The 19,789-nt window shown below is 48.4% G+C and overlaps 1 protein-coding gene across 4 annotated transcripts in view; it reads left to right on the top strand.

The window, feature by feature from the left end:
• The first annotated feature begins 923 nt into the window (after positions 1-923).
• NCOA1 (nuclear receptor coactivator 1) overlaps positions 924-19,789 on the top strand; it is a 141,797-nt gene continuing 122,931 nt past the window's right edge. For 2 of the 4 annotated variants that reach the window (XM_065730491.1, XM_065730490.1), the window contains exon 1: positions 924-1,190. The gene's annotated coding sequence lies outside the window, so the exon portion shown is untranslated. The remainder of the gene's footprint in view (positions 1,191-19,789) is intronic. The other 2 variants (XM_065730485.1, XM_065730489.1) reach the window with 2 other exon arrangements.

A 19,789-nucleotide genomic window follows, 5' to 3' on the forward strand; every position in this document is an offset into this window, starting at 1 on the left:
GATGTGTGACCTCTGTTTGGACGGGGCCTTTCAGGGCTGATTTATTCTGTTGTAACAAATTCTCTCTCAACCCTGAGGAATAAAGAGCCCCCATGGAAAAGAATGAGCCACCTGAAGCGAGCTCGGGTTTATTTTAACCGTTCAACCCATTGAGCTATTTTACCTCGAGACACGTAGTGTTTGGAGCACAAGTGTTACGGGGATCGGCTGGCATGGGTCAGCCTGCAGCACAGGAGCTCAGGGGGGACCTCATTGCTCCCTACAGCTCCTGACAGGTTGTGCTGTGGTGGAGGTTGACCTCTGCTCCCGCTAGCAGCGATAGGAGAGGTGCTGGCTTCAAGCTGTGCCAGGAGAGGTTCAGCTTGGACATTAGGAAACACTTCTCCGAAAGAGCGGTGATGCGGGGGCACAGCTGCACAGGGAGCTGGTGGGGTCGCCGTCCCCGGAGACGTTCAGGAACCGTGGGGATGTGGTACTGTGAGACGGGTCAGGACCGGCACAAGCTGAGCCCCGTGCCACCGCTCGGCAGCGGGTCCCCAAGGCGGCACCGTGTCACTCAGCGCCGAGGTGACGGCAGATCCGCCCCCCCCCCCGCTGCCAAGATGGCGCCCGCCGCCCCCTGCCCTCCCCCTCCTCCCGCCGCTGCGGCCGCGATCTGAGCGGCGGACGATGGCGGCCGGCGGCGCGCCCGGCCCCTCCGCCGCCACACAGCCCGAGCTCCGCCGCGCCGCAGACGGAGGCGGCGGAGAGGGAGGAGTAAGGGGGGGGGGGGGAGGGAAGATGGCGGCCGAGAGGAGGAGGAGGAGGAGGAGGAGGAGTAGGAGGAGGAGGAGGAGGGTTGGGGTTAGGCCTCCTCCGACACCGCCCCCTCGTCCTCCGTCCCCGGCTCCGCCCCGTCCCGCCGGGAGGGATCGCGGCGAGCAGAGCCGGAGCTCCGCAGCCGCGCCGCGCCGCCCAGGCAGGGGGGCCCCGGGTGCCCGGGAGCCCCGCAGCGGGAACCGGGGCCCCAGCAGCGCCCGCCGCCTCCTCTTCGTCCTTCTCTCATCTCTCATCGCGGTCTCCCCCGGGCCGCCCCGCCGCCCGCCTCCGGCCGGGGGAGTCGCTGTCGCCCGTTTGAACGCGGCGGCCCTGAGCCCGCGGAGCCGGGGGGTGGGGGGGGAGCGGAGCGGCTGTCAGCCGAGCTGCGGCAGGTGGGTGAGCGCACGGGGCAGCGGGGAGGAGGGACGGCGGGAGGTGGGGGTGTGTCGGGCCCCGGGGGCAGCCCCCGGCCTGCGGGGAGGTGCAGCTGTCACGGCGGGGGCGGGCACGGGGCTGCCATGGCGGCGGGCGGAGCGCGGTGCCCACTCGGTGAGAGCACCGCGATACCCCTCCTCGGGGGGGGGGGGGTGTTTGGGGGGGTGGGATCCGCGGGCCGAGCGCAGCGGGGCCTAACCACCTCCCTTCCCTTCTCCCCCTTCTTTCTTCTTTTTTTTTATTATATTTTTAAATAACGTTTAAATGTCGAAAGTGGATGAAAGAAAGTGGGGGAAAAGCAGCGCTCTCCTCTCTTTCCCCCCCCCAATCCTCTTTCCCCTTCCCAACCCATCTCGCCCCCCCCCCCCCCCCCCACACACACACTTCTGCGCAGCCCCTCAGGAGGCCTGGGGAAGATGGCTGAAGGCGGAGTGTTGGGCCTGCGGCCCCCGGGGCTGGTGGTGGTGGCACGGCGCTGGTGACACGGTGACGGGGCGGTGGTGACACGGTGACAGCTCTTTGTTTGCACGCTGCATCCCCCACCTCGATCCCCCCCCCCCCCCATCCCCCGGTGACCCACCTCCAGCTGCAAGTTGGGCACTGACAGCTGGAGGGTTTGGAAGAGGTGGCCATGGGGTTTCCGATGGCTTTTAGGGTCCTGTGGGTCAGAAATGGCACTGTTTGTTGGGGGAGAGGTGAGGGGGAGTGCGGTGTGCCCCAAGTTCTGGGTCCCCCACTCTCCTCGCTGTGCTCCGTCTCTCTCCCACTCGTGCAGCTGTGTGCGAGAGGCACTGCATGGGGGGGGGGGGGATGGACTGCCCGCTGGCATGTGACATTTAGCGGTAGAAAATCTGTTGCGGAAAAGCTGCTTCCTTCCTTTCCGACGTCGGCTGTGAGATGCGCCGAAATCCCTCTTGTTTCCGAGGTGTGCTCTGACCTTTGGGCACTGAGAAGTGTGTCACGGCCGTGCGATGCTCCTGCGGTGGTGCGCCCGGCGGAGCGCGGTTTGGAGGCAGAAAGGTGGTGACTCCCGGTGGGTCCTGCTCTCTTCCCTTGGAAGTTCGATCAGCCGGCGGTAGGGATTGGGTTTTTGCTTCCCAATTATGGCACAGATGGAAAAAAAAAAAAAAGAAAAAAAAAAGAAAGAGTGACACAGCAAAGTAGATTGTCACTGGAAATTTGGGCTGGTGTGGGTGGTGCCTGTATGTTCTTCAGCCCGGCTCTTTGTGTTGATGGTTGAGGCTAAAAAATGGTCCTGGTTAGCGTGGGCTGGCAGGATATATGTGTGCATGTAGGAAATTTGTGTGTGTATGTATGTTATATGTGAATGAAGGAGTTATGTACCTGGCATGTTCCAGTTGCAAGGTGATAAAATCATAGCATGGCTCGGGTTGAAAGGGACCTTACACCCCTCCCACTCCCAAACCCCACCATGATCTGGATGCCCCCACCAAGTCAGGCTGCTTGGGGTCCACCCACAGCCTTGTGCTCGTCCAGGGATGGGGCACCCAGAGCTCTGGGCTGATAAACTTATGTGAAGAGGGAAGATTCTCTGTTGGCTTCCCTGGTGATGCACTGTCCCGCTGCAGGTCAGGGGCTGTGCTTTTCTGCCTCGGTAACTATGTACATGCTCTAAACATCAGCTTGCTATTGTATGAGTGAAAGTAAAAAATGTATCTTAGTATGGAGCTGTGTAGTAATGCATAGGTAGTCGCATACCCAGGCCTCTTGCACAGAGAAACATTGTAAAGCCACGAAAAGGAGATTTAAAGCCACACATGTGCTGGGCAGCCCAGGAAGTGGCAAAGCCCTTCAGCTCTGTTTTATGAAACTGATTAAAGTTCAAGTTGCCACTTCAGGGGACAAACTGCTCTCGATGGTAGATAATAAACAGTAGTAACTCTGGCAGCACCCTACCTGGCTTACAGCCGACGGGCATGATGAAATGTGAAATCTCAACTTATTTGCTCAAGATGGGTATCTGCTGTTTGGAAGATGTTGCCAAACAATATGGCAGCACAAACTCCTGCTTCCAAAACAAACAGGCTTCCCTTGGAGGGGAGCAGGGCGCTGGGGAGACAGGAGGCCTTTGCATCTTACTCACTTTGACTCTAGTGCTCATGTTTTCCCCGAGCCTTGCCCTCTGATAATGCTAAGACACATGCTCACAATTGCGTGACTAATTCGTAAAATTAGTCATACACTTCCACTCGGGGTTTATTGGAGTCGTATCGCTGTCATTCTCACGTTGTAAAAGTCCACGTTGGGGAACATGTGCCCTCTGTTGGCTTTGCTGTGGCCTCGGCATGGCTCTTGGGTGGGCTGCTTACCAATATTTGAAGCCTTTGGGACGATTGGGATCGACTGTAGAGGTGCATTTCCAACGAACCGATCCGCCAGAGATCAGCACCTCGTTGCTGAGGGGGGTGATTTGCATGAGCCTGTGCAGGGATTGTCAGAAATGAAGGTGTGAGCGCTGCTGCTATAAATACCCTGTCCCCTGCATAAATAGTTTGCCAGCTGAAAAACAGTATATTTTGTTTAAGGAAACTATTTATATTACAAGTCATTCTTGTTTTGCCTGGTTGACTGTGTTTCTTTGAAGTGTGGCTCTTATCTCTCTGATCAGAGAGGAGGAATTAAAACAAAACAGATTTTCAAGTTGGATTCTTCCTTTAAAGACAGGATTTTCAGCAGGAATGGCATGGAATAGCAGGTAAATATTCTAACCAGGTATTCCTGAAAGGCTGAGGTAGTGTGTGATGTACCCAGCAGCATGTGGCCACTGCTTCTCCGTACAAACTCATTGTTGGCAGATGCAAACAAGCAACTTTTAGTGCTTGTTACATGTTGTTTGTATTGCTGCAGCACCTGGCAGTCCTGGTCCTGGTTTGCAGTGGGGTAGGATTAATGCAAAAATAGAGCAAAAGTGGGTTCTGCTTCTAAAAACTTCAAGTTTAAACCAAAGGCAAGAGATGGAGGAACTGAGATGGGATGGGACAGCAGCAGCAGGGCAGTCAGAAGTCCCAGCAGATGGGCTGGGGAGCATGCTCTGGGGCTCAAGTGGGATCTGTTGGGACTGGGAGGGGATCCCTTAAGACCAGAGTGGGCTGGGAAGGATCCACGTGAATGGCTTTGCTGAAGCTTGGAAGTGCAGCAGCAATTCCTCTGGTGCAGCAGGATCTGGAGTAGTTTGTTTGCCTGTAGCTGCAATAGTAAAAATGAAGGCTGGCTTGTAAACACTTCCAAACTTAATGCACAGAGCCTTGTGTGTGAATCAGACCTTTTCAGAACAGGTTTGTACCGCTGCAGCAGCATCTCCACGTAGAGGTGACCATTTGAAACACTGTGGCTTCGGTGTGGGACAAAACTCAAAGCCCTCGAGGGCTTCTGAGCCCTGGTGTGAGCGTTAGGGATGTGTCAGCACCACGCTGTTTACCTGTGCTCCTGTCATTTGCAAAGGGGAATCTGCTGAACTGGTTTGGAGGTTCTTGAAGCCTGAACTCATTTACCTGGCTGGGAATGTAGGTTAGAAACTAGGCTTCGCTTGGCTTTGGGCGAGAGCCAATGTGCTCTGCAGGGAAAACACTGGCTGAATAGCTTCTGTGCAGATAATCCTGCAATATTAGTCCTCCTCTTCCCCCTGCAAGGCAGGTGGGCTCTCGTGTGCTCACACAGTTGACCGGGAAGCAGCTCTAGCACAGCTCAGTGCCAGGAGCAGCAGGACGTTCCCCTCAGGTGCCCTTGGGTGAGCATGGGGAGGTGCTTTGAGGAAGGGACGTGGCAGTGAGCATCTTCGTGTCGGGTCAGATCACTGCTGTGACATGGTCACACTGCCTAAACGACAAAGATTTGTGCACCAGCATCTGTAAATCTGCACTGATATTCTTAAATCTGTTTAAACCTGGTTTATTAGGCTCTGTAAGCTGTCCTGGCAGTCAGGTTTAAACCAGTGTGTCCATGCAGAGATTTGCCTTGATTTAGTGTAGCAAGCTGGAGTTGCAGGAAGGTGATCCAGGAAATGAAAGCAGTTTGCTGGCTTGCCTCACTGAACTCTCCAGTATCCATATTTTGCTCGGAAGATCCATAAATTGTCCTCTTACAGATGATGAGTAGAAGGGTTCTTGGATGTGTCTGCATTTTTCTGGAGGGGGGGTGGGGGGAAATCTTTAAAAGCACCAGGTTGTGTTTTAAACAAGTGTCAGGAGTGTCCCTGCACCTGGTTTGGGAACACAAATCATTGCAACATCTGTGCTCAGCTATTTATGTGTATTTTGTGTTTATTTTGAATGATATGGATTCATTTTCCCCCCCTTTTTTAGCTTGGTGCCTGAAATTCTCAGGGTCTCCTTATAGATTTGCTGAACAGAAAGACTTCAAAAAAGAAAGCAGTGTGGCAGGCAAAGAAAGAAGCAGGCTCGTTTCTTGTATTCCTGTGATGCAGGTATGGGTGAGGGGCTGTTTAAAAGCCAAACAAATCAACAGCTTGCTTATATACGTGAAGTTCAGCTCCTGGTTGTGAACAAAGGGATAGGTATGCAGTCACAGCCCTGCCTTGATCTGAAACAGTCTCAGAGTGGGTAGGTGCTGCTAATGTCACACACCTGACATCTGTGTTTTCTCTTGTACACTGTCTTTGGGAAATAAGGGTCTGGGGAGGGGAGGGAGCTGCCAGCCCACGGCAGAGCAGTGCCCCACCTCGAGGTCTCGCCGCGCTGTGCGGTGTTTCAGTACAAAAATAAGTGGGGACTGTTGTTTCTTACACTAAAACTGTGCACTGGAGGCTTAAGAATGAAACCTGACATTCTTTCTCTATCTTGTTTTCCCTTTTCTGTTAACACAGCCGGGTTGAAATAATAAGAATAAAAAACAGAGAAAAGCCCTGAACTTTTCAGACCTTTAAATCAATTAAATTCATGCGTAGAGCGCACGAGGAATCTCGCAGCTCGGAATTCTTCACTTCTCTTTCTTCTCCCCTCTTGTAAGCACCGTGCTGTCTGTCTGCCTGCCTGCCTGCCCGCCCTCTCCTCCCCCCAGAGCCCACGCTCTGCTCTCCATCTCAGACTTTACATCCAGTTTCATCAACAGACTTCAAAGGTCTTGAAGAAGTTGAGAGATGAGCGTATTACTGGAAGTGCCGCGCAGCGTTTGTCTTTGAAGTTCTTTTAAAAGGAACAACAACAACAAAAAAAAGTCTGACTTAACCTGAAAAGGATTCAGACACATGATCGTGAGCGGTTATTTTAAATCATGCTGGAAAAATGGTGCCCGAAAATAAACAACTCAGCAGAGCTGGACCTACTGTGGGCTGGGAGTCCTTGGGGCTGCTGGTCTCTGGGGGGTGAGCTGAGATTTGCAGGCAGAGCTGTTGGCTTTGCAGGACGAGTTCCCCAGGCTGCCCCTGTGTTCTGGTTGCGCTCAGCAGAGGGCTGAAGGCCAGATGTGTGTCTCATGATGGTGGGAGATGCTGCTGTAGGATTTTAGGGTGCTGTGGGAACATTTGTAGTAGAAACAGTTATGGTAGAACCCAGTAGGTTGTGCTGCATCCTTGTGTGACTTGTAGGTTCAAACTGAATAGTGAAGAGCTGCGATGCGCCCAACTGGAGCGCTCCAGAGCTCAGCTCGCTGCAGAGTTGAGCACAAAGTCCCAATGTGTATTAGAGTGTAATCAGTGTGAAGCCTCATTTTCTGTGGTATGTAGAGTTAGACTTTCCTGGAATGGATTTGGTGTGTGAAATCTCTCCAAATGTCATTTGAAGAACGCTGGTGCATGGAAGAAGTGAAGGATCAGGTGAAGCACCACGTTCTGTGACTCACTGGTTAGGAATAAGGACTGGAACTGGCTTGGCAGCAAGCAGCTCCTCTCTTAAATTAGGAGAATGCAGCATTTTAGAGCACGCTTTGTGTTAATACTGTTTGCACGCTTTCTTTCCCAACTGGTGCCTTTCCCATCCTAGTGTCCATGTGTTGTTTTTCCACAGAGCTCATTTTTAAGTGTTCTTTGTAAAACACTCACAGGTGAATCTCCCCTGGGTGTGTGCAACTGCATTCTTGGGACCAGATTTTGGTGTCATGGGAATGTGTTCTGTGTGGATGTCCCGTGAGCACAGCAGGATCCCGGCACCCTGACAGCCAGATGAGTAGTTATGTCCTTAACCTTTAAAGCAGTTTACCCAAACTTGACAGCGCTGGCATCAAGTTCTGTTTTTTGAAGATGCAGTGACGATAATCCCTTTGAAGGCCCAAAATAAATAAAAGAAAAGGCTTTAATGAATTGAGAAATGTCATTGAGAACGGCGCTTGGCTCGATTTTACACTTTTGTTGTTGTTGGAAGCAGAAACAATGTTGTATATGCAAAGCTTGCTGCATGGAAAAAAGCTACGGGAAAAAGGTGATTTGACTAGTTTATTTTTCAAACTCAGTAAAAATGAAAGAAGAAACTCCCTAAACTGTATTAATTAGAGCTGTCTGTGTGTGACACCGTGCGATGATTTCGTACGGTTCTCTGGTACTTCTGTGGGTGAAGTATGTTTAAACAAGGCATACAGCAAAAAAAAAAAGAACCCACAAAACAGAGAACCCAATTTGCTCTTGAAGAGCAGGCCCCGAACCTGGCAAGTGGCATTAAATAAAAAAAAAAACATCTAGTTTGTAGAGCTGCACACTCTGAAGTGAGGAAAAACAGATGCAACTGTAATTACAATTCTGTAGCCACACCGTACTTTTCCATAGATGCTCTGTCTTATTCACCGTATGGGTTGGACCAGCAGAGTGGAACGGATTAAGGTTGCACAGATGAGCGTAAATCTCTTATACTATAATTTTTAGTGCTTGATTTTGCAACCTACTTAATTTTCTTCTAATGATTTTAGATGATAAGCTGCTTTACGCTGTTAATTTCTGATACGAGCATTGGCTACATTTGTAATGCCCCTGCAAGACAAAAATACACGATCCCCTTTTTCACTCCCATTTTGCAGGTGAATAAAACAGAACAGCAGAGATTGAATGATTTGCCCGAGGAACAGGGTGTTTGTGAGAGGTAAATGACACTTGACAGGTTGTTCTCAAGTACCCGGAACGTTGGCTACTCTGTTTGTAGATGTGAATTTATGAAATTGGGTGCAACTTTCCTAGAGTGTGCCAGCAGCCCTCAGGCCTGGCTCCAGTGCCCCTGCTGACAGGTCTGGAGGCCTTTGCTCCTTACAACAGGGATTCCCCAACTGTGGCACGGGTGTGTGAGTTGTACGTGGCCTCTTCTCTGGGGTAACAGTGATAGGACAAGAGGTGATGGCCTGAAGTTGTGGCAGGGAAGGTTCAGGTTGGATATCTGGAAAATCTTCTTGGAAAGAATGGTGATGCAGTGGCACAGCTGCCCAGGGAGTGGTGGGGTCACCGTCCCTGGAGGTGTTGCAGCACTGTGGGGATGTGGCACTGAGGCACATAGGCAGTATTGGTGGTAGATGGATGGCTGGACTTGGTGATCTAAGAAGTCCAACCTTATTCTTCTATGATTTGATGAAAATGGGGCATTTAGTGATGTGAAGGTGTTAAATCTTGAGGCAAAGGGGGAGTTCAAAAGTATTGTAGGACCCTTGGTGTAGCTGGGCTCCCATTGCAGAGCTGTGATGTAATGTATATGTGGAGAGAAGATGTATGTTCCTGAGGTTAGGACAGCACTAGGGTTATTGTTTTGGGGTGTGGAATCTCAAAATCTAAGGGTTGTTTGATTTGGAAGGAACCTTAAAGTCCACCAAACCCTGTACCCAAGGTCCCATCCAACCTGGCCTTGGGCACTGCCACGGATGGGACACCTGTACTTTTCCAGGCAGCATTGCCAGTGCTTCCCTGCCCTCCCTCTGAACACTTTCTTCCTATCACCTAACCTAAACCCACCTTCTTTTAGTTGAAAGCCATCTATCTCCCTATCACCACACCCCCTGACAAAGAGTCCCCACCAGCCCCATTAGGCTGCAGCCAGATCTCCCCAGAGCCTTTCCCAGGCTCACAGCTCTCAGCTCATCCCCACAGGAGACCACTCCAATCTCTGGACATCCCCACGGCCTCCTGCTCTGACAGATCCACATCCTTCTTGTGTTGGGGCCCCAGAGCTGAACACCCCATCAGGAGGGGAGCAGGTGGCAAGGAAGATGGCTGAGTCTGGCAGAGGAGGCCGAGTGTGGGTGTGTGTGTATGCACACCACTGGAAAAAAAAAAAAAGCAGAATCAAACAGCTGCTGCTGGCCTTCAAAACCCATCCTTTTTCATTTCCAAACTTCGAGCAGCCCCGCTGGTCCCTGTGCTTGTTGACTCACTGGTAGGTGTGCGTGGTGCTACGTGCGAGCAGAGCCGGATTCCTGCCTTCGGACTCTTGCCACAGAATGTGTGATTACAGAGATACCACGGGCTTCTTGAAAACAGCATTAAATAACTCCTGAAGGCTTTTTAAGGAGGTATTTTAAAAACAAGAAGCGTGCTTTGACTCTTGGATTTCCTTTGGATGCTGGAAAATACCTACGCCGGCTAATTTATACGGTCTGTGTGCAACTGGAAGGCTGGAAATAAACTTTCTGGGGTTTGTAAAAACAGTTTAAATAAAATCTACTTAAACCAAGATTGAAGTTTCACTGCAGAGGTTTAGAGCACGAGAGGAAAACACGCAGAACAGCCATCAGAAATTAAAACCACTAAAAAACCAGAGAATACTTGCCTGCAAATGTTTTCCTCCTGTAGCACCCGTTGGTTTGCTGCAGGGAAACCGATGCTGGAAGTACTGGAGGGTGCTGCAGTTGGGTGTCTGGCAGCACAGCCAGCACCACTGCACAGCTGCATGTGCCTCTTGAGTTATCTTGCTGTAAATTTGGGTGCCTTTCTGCTCACTGAAACCAAGGCCAGGGGCTGCTGAGTGTAAACCATAGGGTAGGAGGGGATTGCCATACCGTGGCTTGGTGTAAACTTGTCCAGCTTGGAGTTGGAGCTCTGCTGTTTGACTCTGCATTCAGCTTTTGGGTTAAGTCTTCCAATCCAATGCACCTAGATGACTGCAATGTGTCTGTGACGAGATTCCTTCTGATGGGCCTGCTACAGTGTAAGGCATGGGGAACAACTGCTGCTCGAAGACAGTGGAGCTGAGTTTGCTTCAAGCCGTTCAAACGCCGTCGGTTTGGAGATAAGCGCCTATTTTACATCCTGATCAGCGAGTTATAATGAGATTGAGAGCACTAAATGAGTTCTCGGCTAACCCACAGAATAATGCATGTGGCTCAGCACAGAGCTATTGTTCTCATCAGCCCTTGCTGGTGAAATTACGCAGGGAATTGTGATATGCTGCAGCCTGGATTTAATCAGCAAGTAGCTTCCACCTTCAGGAGATGACTGAAGTGCATGTAAGGCATTTCTCAATGTTTCTGCGTAAGGAAAGTAGTCCCAGCCATTCCCAGCAGTGAAAAAGGGCTATCTGGAGCTTCAACCACGTGAGCAGGGTGTAGGATTAAGTGTTCTCCATTGTGATGGGTAGAAGTCATGTCTCCCAAGTGCTGGAAGTTTCTGAAAGGCAGTTCTGTTTCTCCATCAGTAGGAGATAAGAGCCCGCGCGAGGAAGGGTTGTGCTGACCAGCAGAGGCATGCAGGACAGCCAGAGCTGCTGCTTTCACATTGCCCTGTGGAAAGCAGGTGGTCTGTGCAGGAATGCTGCTCAGAGCCCACTTGTTGGGTGCTGCAGTGGAAGCCTCTGCTGTTTTGATTCTATCCCTAATGTGCCTGTAGTCGAGGCTTTTGTTCTTTGTATTTTATCAGAGGTTCCTGGGATGGCCGAAGCGGTCTCCAACTCTTGGGTTGTGTTCCTCTGGTTCCTGACCTTGTTACAAGCAGGTCTTGAGAGCAACACGTGGTGGAGGTGGGATGAAACAGAACTGCAGCCAGGTGATGCTTTGCAAGGGGGTGAGATCTCTTGGGTAGGAAGGCTGGGAATTAGTATCGCAAAGGCTGCTTGTCAGCCTCAGCTCTCCCTATCCCACCCACTTCACAGCATGCTGTCAGTATCAGAGATGGTCTTTCTTCTCCTCTGCAATCCACTGTGTTTCCAGAAATGGCTTTTTCTCCACTCCCCCCCCCCCCCCCCTCCCCCTTGGAGTATTGAAACCCAGCTTTGTTTATCCAGGCTCATTTCCTCCTTGCTGTGTAAGGCTACCACGTCTTCAGTTCAAGGTCCCTGAAAACATTATGAATAGTCTTATCTCTGCGACCTGCTCCAATACATCACAAGTTTTGTATACCTGGCCATTTCGAACCTCATCCTCATTAAAAAGAGAAATAAAAGGCCTTATCTTCTTGCTCTGAAATGGCCCATTAGAATTCTCAGGTGGGAAAAAATTAGCATGCAGGGACTCAGAGTTGCTCAGAGACGTGGCAGTCCAATGCACAGACATGGATTTGCTAAAGAAACACAGCTAGCTGGATGGAAATCATGAAATATCACTGTCTGCAGAACAATTCATCCTGGTTTGTTTTTGTTTTTTTTTTCCTCCCAGCTAGGTACAGATTGGACCTCATTTTTAGTACCTATTTCAGCCGTGCAATGGTAAAAGGAGTATTAAAATGTGATCTGCTACGTCAGTGCAGGAAGGTTTGCATTGGACTGCTTGTACTCCCACTGAGGATGTGCTGCCACCTGATTAAGAACGTTTCACATCTCATTGGCCTGAGGTGGCTTGAAACCTGAGGTTTTGGCCTATAAAGTAATTTACTTGTTAGTTCTTGATGGGAGAAAAATCACAAAGGACAAGTGTCTCGCTCCCCTGTGTCAAGGATTAGTTAGCTGATTGCAATGCACTTTGAGTGTAACTCATGTAACTTAAAACCAAGTCCTTTTTAAGGGGAGAAGAGCTGAAGCTGCCTCTCCTTCTGCCCTCACCATCCAAGACGTGGAAGGGTGACTTCTCACAGTGAGTGCATCCTTCTGAGGGCTTTTCTTCCTCCAGAGGACTGAAATTCTCCCTGAAAATCAAACATTTCTTAGAGAAAAGGAGAAAGCCTGTATAAAATAGCATCTTTGCTCTGGCTTTGGACTCACACCTACTCCTGCTGAGATAGACTTGAAAAGGCATCTCGGCTTGTGCTATAGGTTAACCCAAATAAACGTTTAGTAAGTAATAGCAGTAATTAGTATTTATAATGAGGTAGTAACAGGCAACCTGAATTAGCCCAAGCTCCTATTGTGCCTGAAACAAAACGAATAAGCTACTTAGGGAGGGACCACGGTGATTCTACCTTCTTGTTTGTACCTTCTTGAGTCTAAATCCACTGTAACCGATACTGAGGACACTCTTCTAGTCGTGTCAGCATAATATTTAACAATACATGCTGTCTGCTTACCTCAATCCCCGTTGGGTTGAGATAGCCAGACTGTGCTCACAGCTGCCTTTGCATTCAAGTAGTCCTTGTTGCAAGGAGCCGTGTGTGTAGAAATGTCATCTCTGCTTCATCCCAGCACACTTGGGATGAAGGGTTCTAGACTGAAATTGTATCAGCAGGCCTTGTAGGCACGAGGTGTTGGGATAAATATTTGAGTAACTATCTTGTGTATACTTGCAGTTAAAAAAATTAGGAAAAATCAACCGTCCTAAAAAGGATTTATTTATTTATTTATTCATTTATTCATTTATTTATATTTTGAGAAAATGATAGACAACCCCTTTTTTCCCCTAATTTTTTTTTACACTCCTCTTTTTCTGTCTGCTGTTTGTTAGCGTGGCTGAATTTTAGGTAGAGGTCTTCACAGAGCTATAGATGGATGGTTCTTCTGCAGCCACCACAGCTTGGAGGATATAGTATTTCAATATTCAGGCCTTTGTTATGAAAATGGCTTTGGGCAAGCTGTCTCTGTGGGCCCCTGGTAACATCAGTTGTGCCACATCATTGTAAACTATGGCTTTTGTGTTGGTGTTTTTATGGGGATTCATTTGTTTACTGCTTAGCCACTTCTTTAAAGTGTGCTGTGCAAGTTGTGCAAAGTACTTTAACAGTCAACTTGAGCATTATTAACTGGTTTTCTTGTAAGCCTAATTTATTGAAGCTGGTGCTGTCTGTTAACCATCCATCCACACTAAGTACCACGCTTCTCTTATCACAGAATGACTCTCGAGTTCCAGAGGAAGAGAGTTTTTCCTGATTTGGCTGAACTGGACTTGCTTGAGATCCTGGAGGATGTTTATGACACAGGTGGAAATAGATCCAAGATTTTACCCTCCAAGTGGGGCTTCCCAGGCAGCACACCAACTGGATCTGCCAATCCCAGTCATGGCAGAGTAGCTAAATTCCCTGGCTTTTTTCTAACGGTTCCTCCAGAAAGTGGATACTTACATACATTGAAAACTCTCTCCTGCTCAGTGAGGCATGTGTATCTAGTAATGATATTTGGAGAAAAGAAGTACTGTAATCTTGACTTAGATACTCTGCTTTTACTGTTGAGGCTGCACCTAAAGAAATGCCTTTTTTAATGAAAGAAACCAGTGTTTATTTTCCTCGGCATGCTGGCATGATCCCTGGTGTTGAAGGGGAGTTCTAGTTTCTAATGAAGCCATTAAGCTGCTGCCAGTAATTAGCATCTTTTTAAAATCTGGTTTTGCATTTGAATATCACTTTATCAAGAGGTGTAGGGGAAGAGGGGCTGCTGGCCTGAAACATATAGAACATGACTTGCCATTAGGTTGTATAACCTGGCTCTTGGTGCAGCTCAGCTTAAATTCACTGCTCACAAAGCTGACCCTGAGGTGCAGCGAGCACACCCAGGTGTCTCATTTGTAGGGCTTTTATTTTTCCTTCTGCTTTTTTGGATGGCTGCTGCTTAACAAGCAGAGCCCCATGCCCAGGGCTTGTCCTACAGTAAAACAAACCATAACAGTCCCCTGTCTCAGGGCCTTACTGTATCTTTGGCACTATGTATTGAGGAAATAAGTGGTGTGGGATGGGATGCTCCCTCCTGCCAACCTGAAAGACCTGGGTTTGGATTTTGGCAAATTCCCACACAGCAATTCCCAAAGGAGTGACTACTGCGTGCCATGCAGTTGGATGGGCTGCTCCACTGCTGCCCGTGGTTTGTCAGTGCTGGTGTAAATGCCTTCATAAAACCCTCGTGTAATCCTCTTAGTCAAACTAAAAATATGCAGGGCTTTATTTTTGTGTTTATGAAGATTTTATCCTGGGCAAGGTTGTGTTTGCTTCCAATAGATGCACGTGGTATCCATCTGTTGGGTTTTTTTCTTGTTTTGGCAACATTTGTTTAGGGTATTATGCCCTATCAAGATCTCTGGAATTGACTGTAATTCCTGCTTGAAATGGTTTAAATGACATTTCTGCTCCAAATTCAATGGTCGTGCATACATTATAAAAAGGCTGCTAAAATTTATTTCATATTTGGTATCCTGCTGAGATCATGGCCCCGAGTTTTTGTCTGGGGGGTGGCTCTGAGCTCAGCATGCCACCAACTCTGAAAGCACAGAGCAATGGGAAAGCTTCCCAATGGAATGCAGAAGATGCCAGCACCCATTCCTACCTGTTCTCATGCTGATGGAGCTATAACTTGAGTTTTTAGGATTTGTCTACATCTAATGTATATGGGGTTTCTTGTTTCCTGCACAACTTGATCTTAGTCCTTCCCTTGGCATGATGTGGCAGTGCTGCTGCTTGTAGCCTCCGTGTGAGATGGTGCAGAGCCTGCTTCAAAAACTGGGATAGGCAAAGACTGAAAACTGGACAGCACTGTGTCAGAAAACCTGAAATCTACTTCTATTTTTTATTTCAACTCGTTATCATAGATTGTATTTTCAAATGGCATGAGTCACTTCGAGTTTCTGTCTGTGTATTTCCAGGAGAATATTTGTTTTTTTACTGATGTCTCTTAATACAGAAAGAAAATTCCACTCCTTGTATCTCAAGGACATTTCAAAGATAAAAAGCTACGGCTGTGATAAGCTTCCCATCAGAAAAACCTTATGGCAGAGAGTCCCTGAAGCCTAAATATGTAGGAGGTGGGTTTAGGGGTGCAGCTTTGGAACTGAGAGCACAGCTGGTTGGGCTTCATCACATCTGTTCATTTTGGACCTTGTGTTTCTTAAGGAATCACATGCATCACATATTGGAAATGGAGCTGCAATGGCTTATTGGAAGGCAGATTTCTAATATCCATCATCCTTGGTCAAGGCCAGGTTGGATGGGGTCCTGGGCAGTGTGATGTGGTGCCTGATGTGTTTGGCAGCCCTGTCCATGGCAGGGGGGTGGAATGAGATGATCTTTGAGGTCCCATCCAACCCAAGCCACCCTGTGATTCTTGTCTGTCAGTGGAGGGGTTGGGGGGAGGGTTGGCTGATGCCTGTAGTTAGTATCAGAAAGAATTAATTACTGGCATTAGCTGAAGAGATGGGGTTTGAGTGGTGGGTTTGTTTGCAGTCGGTCAGCGTCTACGTTCTGATTTTGTTAGAGAATGAGGAGGTAACGGGTGGCTTGCTGGGAAAGGAAAAGGTCAGAAAACTTAAGATTGTCTCAAATATAACATTCCACACCTGTTCTCCATATAGGTTTTGTAAAACTGAGTATAGCGAGGCTCTGGTGGCTGATTTAGGTGTTTCTAGTAATCATGCACTGGAACCTCCCACGTAAGTGCAATAGATTTCTCAGCCTGCCGGATGCAGGCTTGGACCTGGTGAGCAGAGCCTCACCCCCTGGCTTTGAGGTGGCTGTGCTGTGCTAGGAACACTCAGGAAAGGGTCCCCTCCAGCTCCCTCGTTTCCATTTTGTACCAGCAAGCTCATCTGAGCAGCTGAGGATCACAGATGACATCTAAACAGAGTGTTTGCTGCACTGCTTTGCTCGCAGTCTTTCCAAAAGAAGAACAAAGTAGTTCATTCAAAGGCCACGAGCATAGCTCTGCTGCTGTGGCTGCATCTCTCTCCCACTGCTGGTGTTTTTAACTTTTTTTAACTCCCAATACACCACATGATGTTATGATGCGGAATATCAATAATACAACAAAAATCATAAAACCATAGCAGCTGGTGAGATGTGTTTGCATGGCACACAGCAGCACATCAGCATGCTTTCACCTTGCAGCTGGCCACGCCAAGCCAGCAGCACCTGCACGCAGCTGCCCTGACTCAACAGCTTTCTGTTTTTCCTTCAGGATCGTCCTTTTTCCCTGAAGGAAAGGTGGTGGAGCGATGCACAAGCTGTTTGAGCACTGCAGACATTTACGAGGTGCTCCGTGCTTACTCAGTGTTCTCATTTTCTCGCTTGCTCATATGAAAATGAATTCACTCACTGAGGTGACAGACCAAATGAGTGCTTTTCAGGGGATGAAGGAATGGGTCGACTTTTTATTTTGTCAAAGTGTAATTAAAATGAGTTTCAAGTGCTCTCTCAGCTTAATTTTGTGCACTTAAATGTTGCAGAGTGTTTTATTTAAAAAAAAATACGGTAGGGATATATTTACAAAAGGATGCAATGAGGACTGAATTTAGGCAGTTTTTCCTCTTCTGAAAGTAAGATGAACTTGTTTGCTCCAGCTGATGGGTGGTTTAACCTCAGCCTGGGGCGGTTGGATCTTCACTGTTTTCTGTTCCTCTTCCTTTTGGACTCTGTTTGCTTCTGATGCTCTTAATGCTATAACCGAGGCTCCTGGGCAGCCAGCATTGAATGTAAGATGACCAGCTCCTTACTGAGATGTGAGGCACTGGCACAGGTTGCCAAGAGAGGTGCTGGTGCCCCATCCCTGCAGACAGCCAAGGTCAGGCTGATGGGGCTCTGAGCACTGGTGGAGCTGTGGGTGTCCCTGTTCATTGCAGGGAGTGGGACCAGATGGCTTTAAAGGTTCCTTCCAGCTCAAACAGTTCAGTGGTTCCTTGCTTCTGACCCTGGGTTTTTGCACAGGCTGCCCTGTTGCTAACTACATTGTAGGAATAGGATAAAAAATGGTCTCAGTGACTCATTGGAGCAGATTATTTAGGCTTCCCTTGCACTCCTGCAGCTCCTCAGTTTCTGCTCCTCAGTTTCCTCATCACAGCTTGAGAGGTCCTTGCTTAGCTGAAGCCACACTGGAAGCTGAAGTTCGTTAAAATGTTGTTGGGCACAATGGTTCCCAGCCATGAGTAGATCCATTTGCTATGCCAGCAGCATCTGTTGCTCTTGTCTTGTTGTAAGAACTTGCAGCAAGAGCCAGTATGTGGTTTTATTGTGGAGGGGACCAGACCAGCATTCGGGCAGCACGACCACATGGCTCCAGCCCCAGCCCCAGCACACAGGTTTTGCAACTGCTGTGTCAGGAATGCTTCTTATCTATACTCTGTCTCCAGCCACGTGCAAATTCTATTTCTTTAAACTAATTTAGATAATAATAATAAAAAAGACCATAGCAGTACAGCTACAGGCCTGGTGTTCCAGTTAGACATGGAGCAAGAGCTAGATTTGGTCCCCAGCAGTCTCAGCACGGGAGCACGATGTACTGATAAGCTCAGAAACTTCTGCAAGCAAAGCTGAACTGTTTTCTTTTTAAAAGGATAGCTGTCACTTTAGATTGATAAATATGTAAGTTAAACTCAGTCTTTACTGTGCATAAGTAGGAAAGCGTCTGCAATGGGATCTGGCAGTCTGGAATACTTTGCTAAGCACCTCAGCTGCAGCAGGAATTGCTGAGTGCATGGGGTTGGTGGCTTGTGTTGTTTGCAGATGCTGTCCAGGGACCTGTGCTCTGCTCTCCAGGATACTCAGTTGTGGCATCATGGTGAAGAAATCTTCGGGGCCTTGCGTTGCCTTTGTACTCTCCTATAGTGGATGTGGGTGCAGGTTATTTCTTTTAGACTAGACCCATTCATTTTCAAAATATGGTTTCACAGGCATTTTATACATATATATATATATAATAGAATCACAGAATGGTTTGGGTTGGAAGGGACCTTTAAGACCATCTAGTTCCGATCCCCTGCTATGGGCAGGGACACCTCCCTCGAGACCAGGTTGGAAACCCATACGTGTGTGTGTATATATATATATATATATATATATATAAGCAAATAGCTAAATACTGGTAGGCCTCTGTAATTAGGACCATTAACACGAGATGTAAACAGCTGCACAAACATTTTAACATTGATCCCTGTTTATTCTGCAATTTTGGCTGCTTTCTTTCGACATTAATAATGCTAAAAAAAAGCCAAACAACAACAAAGCCCTTTTTATGCAGTGGGGACCCAGAGCTCCCTTTGCGTGCCCATGGGCAGGTGCTGTTTCAACAAAGCATCTCGCCCCTAAAATCTGCTGCTGAAGGACCACGTTGCTCAGAGTGCCCCCAGAGCTGTTGTAGTAGTTTAGCAGAGGAGAGGATGCTGCCTTGATTATTTTTGCCTCTCTCATTTGTGGGGAGGAAGCAAAGGATGAGGAAAAGAGCCGCACATCGTTATATCCAGAAATCCTAATTGCTGATGATGGGTGATGCTAAGCAGAGGGAGCGAGCAGAGCCTGGTCTCTCACAGTGGGCACTGGGTTAACAGTGATAACAGCTGGCAATGTCTTTGGCAGCCTGCTGCAGCCTCACTTATGGTGTTGAGGAACGCAGAGAGTTCAGTTTGACTCCCCTTTCTGTAAGGCATTGTTAGGGCTGTGTAACAAGGCTGAATTATTGTGTAGCAGGTTTTAGTGAATCAGCTTTGAGTAAAAGCTTTGCTTCGTTACAGCAGGGCCTGAATACATCTCACTGTGCCTACAGCAAATTGCATTCCTCTCCAGGTTCTTTGTAGCATCAAATTGTGCTCATTTTCTAGTTTGCACACTTCATTTTTAAGGCTTTACTCGCTATTAAACATATATTTTTGTGTAATTTCTGCGCAGCGCAGCTTTGAGAAGAGACAACCTCCTCTGCCTTGCATTCAGAGCCTTGCTTTGTGCTATTTCATCCACCTTGTATTCAGATGTTTCGGTGCCTTGGTGAATAGTGATGTTACAGAGTCCTCTTGGATGAAACCAGTCTGCTTTTCAGCACGGTCACATAGGAAGGGCTGCGGGGAGAGAGGAGTGGCACAGCGCGTGCGGCTCTGACTGCGTTGTTTTTCAGTCTGTAATAGTTTCTTCTGACTTCACCCAGAGACTGCAGCGGTGATGTCAGCCAGGATCCAGTGTATGTTCTGTCTGTCAGCCCAGTGATGAATTGTGCTGAGTCTTGCCAGAGTCATAAACTGCCTGGAGATTGTAGTCAGTCGGTGGTGGAATCTCGCAGAGCAGGAGCCAAAACCTGAGGACTTCAGGAGAAGCCTCTTGAAGAGTAATACGAGGCTGAAACCTTCCTGCTGCCGTGTGAAGTCCCGTTCCTGGACATCAGGAAGGTGAAACTGCTTATTCACAGTGTCATAATGTGGGCATCGTCACCGCTTCCAGTCCACGTGCTTTCAACGTGTTGGCTCAACAGGTTTGCATAATGGCAGGGTTCAGACCATTGGAACTACAACACCGTGAAGTTAATTATTTAGAAAAAAAGCTCTAAGAGAGAGAGAAGGCAAAAAAAAGAATTGAAAC

The sequence above is a fragment of the Cyrtonyx montezumae genome, unplaced genomic scaffold, assembly GCF_038088225.1.
Source record: "Cyrtonyx montezumae isolate F1298 unplaced genomic scaffold, pur_monq_1.0 scaffold_13, whole genome shotgun sequence".
NCBI classification, from domain to species: Eukaryota; Metazoa; Chordata; class Aves; order Galliformes; family Odontophoridae; genus Cyrtonyx; species Cyrtonyx montezumae.